Here is an 8500-nt window from a genome sequence, read left to right on the forward strand (position 1 = left end):
CATGGCTGCCAGAGAGGGTGAGGAACCTCTGAGAGTAGGGGCCTTCAGTAGCAGATTGGTGGGAAGCCTTCAAGGTAGTTGACCTCCAGAGGAAAAGGATCATAGAATTTATCTGGAAAAAGCCTATAAGAAAGACATAGTGGGAAACAATAAGGGATTGGGGGAAACAGCTTTATTCAGGATCTCTGGATTCAGGGATTGCGGAGCACCATTTAAAGTGGAAGGTCCATAGATTTACCTCTGATCCTCTTCTTCCTTTCTCAGATGTCCTCTCCCTCTGCAGCCTTTCCCTTTGCTCCAGTCCATGAACTCCTTCACTCATTGCTTTCAAATTCCATTGTTATAGGGCTTGACTACTACTGAAAGGCAGCTAGATATTATGGAGATGTGTATGGAATAAAACTCTATAGCTGTGTCTACACTAGCCGCCTTCTTGGAAGGGGCCCTGGTACTCTGCCCGAGTGGGGAATAGCAATGAGGTGCTGCGATGAACCTGCAGCACCTCCTTAGGCTAATTCATGCCATGGCAACTTTGAAGTGCCCATGCTTACATGGCTTGCTGGCCCTTTGAAGCTTGCAACTTCACAGTTGCCATGGCGAGAATTAGCCTAAGGAGGTGCAGCATATTCATCACAGCACCTCATTGCTATTCCCCACTCAGGCTGATTGCCATGTCCACTTCGAAGAAGGAGGCTAGTGTCGACACAGCCATAGAGTTTTATACCATACACATCTCCATACTATCTAGGTGCCTTTCAGTAATAGTCCAGCTTCTAACTAGTAGAAAACCTGTATGTGTACTAGCTGGTTTATTCATACCAGTATACTCCACAGATTAGTTTTCTACCAGCTAGTCTATATTCAGATACCACACTCTCTGCTTTTGTTTGTCAACTATTTTGTATTTTACCATATGATGCCACTGTATCATGGCAGTGGTGGATATAGTCTTGTTACAATGAGACAGTCCCTTGAAAAGTCCTGTGGCACCTTACAGACTAACAAATATTTTGGAGCATAAACTTGCATCTGATGAAGTGGGTCTTTGCCCATGAAAGCTTATGCTCCAAAATATCTGTTAGTCTATAAGGTACCACAGGACTTGTTGTTGTTTTTGAAGATACAGACTAACATGGCTACCTCTCTGATACTTGTCACTTGAAAAGTGTCATTTCCCTAGAAACATCTTGAATATTCCCATGATTTTCACAAGAAGAGCGAAAAGAGATCTTAGGTTTTACAGGTAATAGCCTAGCATATGTTAATTTCATACTGCAAACACAGAAATGATAAAAGATTCTGGGTACTGTAATCAAAAGGCATTTCCTGTACTAAGTGGTATTTAATTGGCATTACCATCATAGGACAGTAAATCAAAATGCAGTGCTATGCACATATAACATTGTTTTCCCAACCCAATGCAACTGCACAGTATTTTGCACAGTCATTTTTCCCATGGGCGTTGGAACTATGAAAACTTGACTGCCATCTTTCACATTGCTGGGCACCTTGGGCGCCATTTCACTGTTTTCTCTAACAAACTGGTGCTTGAACATAGCTTAGTGCTAAATCAGTAGCTGGTTGGTTTCAACGCCGGGTGACTGTAGCCTAGCCAGCAGTGGGATCTGGACGACGTCAGGCTGAGAGTAAAGAACAGAGGTGTGGAAGACAGAATGTGGAGGAAAAAATGCTAATGGGGGATGAAGAACTAGAGGAGAGTTCCAAAGGAAGGTTCATTATAAGAAATGTGTAAGGACACAGTCCTGTCCCGCTCAACAAATAACTGTGGGCAGCTGAAGTTTGCTTAGTTGAGGTGCAACTATGATAAATACGAAGTTTCTAAACTGTTTCTAAAATATTTGAGGCTGGTTCTCCATCTCTCTTGCTGCAGCTGCTATGTTTGAGCCACTTTACTGATATTTCCCTGCAGAAGCCACACTCTGGTAAGGGGAGTGTTTTAATGATTTTCTGTTAAGCTGCAGGTGACCAATAGCCCAGAAAGCCCATTGCTAAAATGATGCACTAATCACTGCTGAAGGTAACAGGATACAGTAAACATACATAGCTGGGCATGCAACCTTCAAACTCATTTTACCATTTTAACATGTTTTGAGCATAAGTGGGTACACATATGTTAATTGTGAGGCTAAATTATTTGCCTGGATTTTGTTAAAAAAACTACTTCACTATTATCCTGATCCTTCAAAAACTTTTGTTCACTAACTTTAAATTCTAGAATAGTCCCATTGAAGTTAAGCTCCCATTGGTTCCACTTGCAGGACTGGGAGTTAAGTCTGTTACTGATCCATGAAGCTCATGTTTCATACTAGCAGAGCTCATTTTTTTTTGTAGCAGAAAAACAGCAAAGACTTACTTGTGCTTAGGTTGGAAAATAATACAGGAGAAAATGTAGTGAGGCAGAAAAATGTATAAGCTGTTTTTACTCTTCAGGCTTTTACGTCTTGTTTGCTAAGTGCTACACCTTTATTGATATATGAGCAATTTTTAAAATACACCTCTCTGCCAATAGTCTTTTCTTATACGAAGGTTCCTGAGTTACTTGTTTGTTTTGACAGCAACTCAAGTTGGGTGGCTATGTTACAAATGGTCGCTGTAATAGGTCACAGACAGCTTGACAGTTTGGCACATTTTGTGACAAGAAGCAGTTCTCAGACCTAACAGATGCTACTTCACTATTCTCTTTGATCACTACACGCCTGCTAAGGAGGCACTTCTGCTGTAAGTATGTCATTTTCATTTCAGAGCTTGCCTACTGATATCAAGTGACTGCCACTGGGACTGAAGCTGTAGGCTGCATTACATGGGAATTTGGGGTCTCCTTGTATATATGCTAGCCATAGTAAAAATTTCTTTCCATAAGCTGATACAATTTATTCTGGGATGTTGGTGTTAAAAAAGGGTTTTCAAAAAGCTATCCAGATTTGGTGATTAGCTAAGACGAAATCACCAGTAAAGAGCATACTGCTTTAAATATACTAGGTGGCTTTTTTTCCTCCTTACATTGTCATGATTTGCATTATTGATGGAATTTACATGTCATAAATACCAAATGAATTGTTTATGAAACAATGGCTTTTGTTTCTTTTATATTACAGCCCTGTTTATTGCAGTAGTAAATGTGTCTTAGAGTAGGAAACAAGCCATTAATGGAAATTATTTTAATGACAGTTTGGTATCATGACACCTTACTTAGAGCTACAAGGAAATGCATTTCAAGAAAAGTCCATCTTATAATTCGTAATTGTTATGCAACTTTTTAATAATTAACAGTTATGAAGAAGGGCCATGTATAGAAATGAGAGTAACAAAAACTGAACAATTGCAGTGAGTCGAGGGAACTCTGCAATGCTGCTTGATATGAGTGGGAAGTGTGGGGATTTAATGCCAGTGTCATTACTTACTCTCCATCCCTTTAATTAAACAGTCACATTATTTAACATTCTCACATTTAGATCATGCTGTCCCTCCAAATTACAAATGGCATCACTTTTCCACCTGTCTGGTCCAACATGAATAATTTTCTTTGGCACAGAAAAGCAGTACAGGAATCTTTCCCTATTTTCTGTGTTTGGACTTGGGCACATTCTCCATTATTGATATATCTGAAAGGTAAGTTCAGCCTGATCTCGCTATGGTAAGATTCCTGCATTCTCAAGAACATGAAGAATTGACACACTCCACAGACACCTAATACTTACAGTATACTGTGTGTCTTTACACACACACTAAACTATTCTGCATCTGTGTCACAGTTGCACCCAATTTATACTAGTACATTTGAAATGCCAGGTATCTCATCTTGGGATACAATTGTTCTACGAATTTTCTTCCACATTTCCTCCAGATATTTTGATCTTGCAGCGCTTGGGCATCTTGGAGATCTACTGAAAGCACCACATAAGAGCTAGATATTAATACCTAGGTGTTATTAATTATTGTAATTTTTTAGGCTTTCCTAATTGCCTCCATCTTTGAGTCCCAGAAACCCTGAAATAGCCAGACCTAAGACAGAAAGAAGAACAGATTAGCTATTTTTGCTTCTGGTTGGATAGGGCTAGAAAGCCCAGAGGGTGAAACCTTCCATTAGCATTGCCTTTCTGCCATAGTCTCCTTGCTATCAAAGTGAAGGAAAACTCATGCCAATAAAATGACTTAATTTCATTGTTCTGTGTCTCTCCCCAATGTCAAGCTGGGTTTGGTTACAGTATTGTGAAACACACTTTTATGCTGTAAAACAACATACATTCCTTTACTCTCCGTGTTTTCAGAGTTCTTAATGTTTCTGAGAAGCTACTGATCATGCCTAATTGTGCTGTTTTCTTTCTATCCCCATGCTTTAGAAGTGCATTGTAACCTAGGTTATGTCTGGATCACAGGGTTTTGTTCACAAACTAATTGTTTTGTCGACAAAATGTGCAGAGCATCCCGATTGCAAAGTGTCTTCTGTTGATAGTAAGTCGACAGAACACAGTGCTTTTGTTGACAGATGTACCCCGCTTGCCACGAGGAAGAATGCCGCTGTTGAGAGAGAGCTATTGACAAAATGCCACTCTGGATGTTCTGGGGGCCTTCTGTTGACAGAAGAGGCCTCCAGGACATGAAGCAGGTGCCCTGGCAGACGCCCTGTCCACAGCAACCAGCGTTCATGGTTCCTGCCTTTGGCCCTTAAATGTTCAGGGAACCCGGGGAAGCCCGTGGCGGGAAGCTGAGTGTGTGCAAACAGCAGAGCTACCATGTGCTGTCTCTCATGCTCTTCACACAGAGGCCTCCCAAAACCCATGGGGGCCCACAAAGACCACTCTGAGGGGTTCCAGGACCCATCCTGGGGGTCCAAATGCTGTGCCCCCTCCTGGACTTGTGGGCAGTGGAGGAATGCCTGAACGACCCTGAGAACTGCCACAGAAATGTGGAGATTTATAACAGAATGGCCAGTGCCCTGGCCAAATGGGGCAACCCCCAGCACACCCTCTAGCAGGTCCAGGTGAAAGTAAAGGAGCTCCACCAGGGATACATATGAGCCTGGGATGCTGCCCTATGCTCTGGGGAGGGCCACCAACATGCCCCTGCTACAGGGAGATGAACAGAATCCAGGGTGGCACATATCACCCTCAAGCCTGAGCCTGATACCAGGCTTGAGACTCCCCCACTGCAGCCAGATCCCCTGCAGGCAGAGGTGGAGGAGGCACCCCAGCCCCTGATAGAGCCAGAACTGGATTTGGAGGCTAGGAGCCTCATCCTGGACCCAGCCACCAGCCCACTTCCTGGGCATCCTCAGGGCTGGGCAAGGGTCTGTCTGGTGAGCACCCCACACATGGCACACCCCAGGACATGGGAGGGGGGTGCAGACAGGGCGTGGTACAAGTGTTGCTTGGTCCGAGTACATGGAAGCTTGTGCAATGGGAGTGCGTGCCGCCTGGACCCAGCAGACAGCCCCTGGGCATGGATGGCATCCTGCTGCCAGGCCTACGGGAGGCCAGATAAGCCCCAGGCCCTGAGGGGTGGGGGACCCTCCCAGCACCTGCCATGGGTGGAAGGAGGTTAGCCACAAGGGTGCCGGGCTTGGCCCCAGACACACTGAGGAGTGTGACACCCAGCTCACGGGCATGAGGCAGCACTCGCTCCTGTGGGCAGTGCTGTTGGTGTGTGCGTGGGCCCTGAGGAGGTCTAGGCTTCTCCTGGCTCACCCACCACCCATGAGGGGACCCCTCTGTGGCTGGGGACCCCCCTTGGCTGCTAGCCTGTCAAGCAGGGAACATGGGGGGGAGCGGTCAGCATGGTCCTGGAGGCAACGTGGAGCCCCCATGTGGCAGGGCCCACTGTGGAAGCCACACATGATTCCACACACTGTGGAAGCCACACAGCTCCTGGGATATCCCTAGTCCCTGGCCTGGGGAGTGTTGGTTGCTGCCCGCGGTGTGGGAGCCACGGCCTTAGGGCCTGTGTTGCATGAATGACTCACTGTTTCTCCTCCTTATCATCCTTATAGTTGGACCTGGAATGTCTGAGAGCCGAGCCACCCACCAACAGGCGGAGCCTGCAGTCACAGAAGCCAGTGGCACCTGCATGAGGAGCTGGACCACAAAACCATCCTGTGGCCATGGGCCTAGGACCAGCTCACGTCCCACTTTGATGCTGTCACTGGCATCTGCCAGGCCAGGCTGTCCCACCGTCTGCTGCCCCTGCCGTCCTGCACCCACCAGACCTCCCAAACATGTCCTGGAGCCATGAAAGCCCCATCTGCCCACCCAGCCCCCCACCTGCAGCCCCCTTCTCGCCCATACCTCCCTGTAGTCCTGGTCCCAGCCCTGATGGGGAACTCACACCTGCAGCAGAAGGGTATCCTGAGGATGATGCCATGCAGGGTATGGCTCCCCCTCGGGTTCATGGCTCCCAGCCCGCTGTGTTGTGAGGCTCCCCCACCCTCTGTCCCAAGTTCACCCCTACTGTAAATAGTTCATTGCACATCACTCTCATATAAATAGGTACGTATAGCACAGTGTCTTTCTTTTGCACAAGTTATTTTTTGTTCATTAAAACAGTTATTTGTTCACCACAACTGCATCCCTCCTCATTGTGCAGAGGTTGGGGAGGGGTGAGTGGGTGAAGACAGGGGTTATGGCTGGGATGGGTAAAGGGCTGTGGGAATCCTGTAAGCCTGCCCCCCCACAGCCGGGTTGTGTGAGGGTAGGACAGCATTGTCCCCTGGCAATGGGGCTTCTTCCCTACCCTAACTCTACTCCTTGCACCCTCGATCCCACTTCGCAAGGGTCCTCCTTTGGAGGGACACCTCCATGTGCAGGGACTGCAGCCTGAGGGTATGTTACCTCCCAGAGGAGGGCCCTGACAGTGGACTTCCCCATGCCAAGCTGGTTGCCCACTGATCAGTAGCTGTTGGGGTGGCAAGCTCCCAGAGGCCAACTGCAACCAGCTTCTCCATGGTGCTGATGGGGCTGCAGCTGGGTGATGTGTCTCCAGAGGGCAAGGGTGAGCCAGGCACAGAGCTCCCGGAGGGTGTCCTGCATTTGAAAGTTCTGGAGTCCCTTGTGGCCATCCCACTGCTCCATGACCAGCTGGTCCCAGCAGTCTGGACTAGTGTGGTGCCCCCCGAGCCACCTGTGCTCTGGGGGTTGCAGATGCAGGTGTGTGAGTCCTGCAGTTGGGGCACCATCCCAGAAGGTGGTCTCGGGCTTGCCTTTGATAAGGAAGAGAAGGGCGGCTGTTAGACAGTTCAGCAACTGCAGCAGCTTGTCAGGGTGGGGCCATGGCAAGCCCAGGGGCAGCTCTGGCAGCATGGCTCGCAGGGACCAGCTGTGTCACCCACAACGACATAAAGCCCTGCATTAGCTGTGTTGTCCCTTGAGGAGGTAGATACTCCTGCAGCAGAGGCAGGAAATGGGTGACTGGGGGGGGGGGTCCATTTAAACACACATCTTGGTGGGGCTCCCAAAAGAAACTGGTGATCTGCAACCCTGGCTGACGTGGTTCCGAGTGGCTGTTTTGCCAATAGAGCATCCAGGCAGTCTGGCCGCTCGCTGTCGACAGAGCAGATTGCTCTTTCGCTACGCCTTGGTGTCTGGATGCGCTCTGTCGACAGATGTTTTGTCGCACGTACCTTCCGACATAACGTAGTCCTAATGCTTACTGGTAACTTTTCAAAATGTGGTCCAAAAGTGGGAGGGAAGATGGAGGAACTTTCTCAGGTCCTCTTCATGTGCAAGTCTCAGCTGGGTAGTAGAGGAAAGCAGGATGTGTCTCTAGAGGAGTGTATGACTCCAGGACCAAAGCACAAATGTCCTCTGTGCCTTCTTATTTTGAACAATCTTAATGCAGTACTTAAAAAAGTTAGGATGACGCCTGATAAAAGCAGAGTGATATAACAGATTATAGATGGGCTAATTTGCTCATTCATCTTTCGTGAGTCTCTCCTTCTGATTTTCCTGCTGTAAATCAGGAATGATTTGATTAAGTCATGGCCATGCAAAACTAGTACAGGCAAGGGGCAAGTCAAACATTTAGTTTTGAATATAAATTGTATTTAGGCGAAGTCCTTCACGGCAGTACAACAGTGGTGATTTTTATCTGCGTGGGAGGGACCTCTTTTCTGTTACATTAAAAAAAATCGATGTCATCACTTTTTATCATAAAGTTCTGTTACAGGATCATCCAAAGTTAAATTTACAGATTTGTAAACTTCCTGATAGAAGACGGGATTAAGGACAAGTCAAACTGTAAATAGTAATATAATGGTCAACATAGCTTGTCCTCCTGTAGGATCATGTATCCCTGAAAGGCATCATCCACCATACACCTGATGAGTTCAAATTTCTGAACTAATGAGTTAGACTTCATTTCCAGAGAGGTGATCACTCTCAATTTTAAATTCTTGCTAGCTGCTTTTTTAAAAATGGCACCACAAAGTATATAACTATACTTTTCAGTGCTATGTAGTCTTGGGTTGCTTTTCGTGGACTTAAAATAT

At 46.7% G+C, this 8500-nt stretch overlaps 1 long non-coding RNA gene across 1 annotated transcript; it reads left to right on the forward strand.

Annotated features, from left to right (window-relative positions):
• The first annotated feature begins 2714 nt into the window (after positions 1–2714).
• On the forward strand, positions 2715–6055 carry LOC142018078 (uncharacterized). The gene is made up of 3 exons (XR_012646676.1): positions 2715–2739; positions 3554–3630; positions 6008–6055. It is a non-coding gene; the product is annotated as an uncharacterized LOC142018078 (long non-coding RNA).
• The last annotated feature ends 2445 nt before the right edge of the window (positions 6056–8500 follow it).

This window comes from Carettochelys insculpta, chromosome 9, assembly GCF_033958435.1.
Source record: "Carettochelys insculpta isolate YL-2023 chromosome 9, ASM3395843v1, whole genome shotgun sequence".
Taxonomy (NCBI): Eukaryota; Metazoa; Chordata; order Testudines; family Carettochelyidae; genus Carettochelys; species Carettochelys insculpta.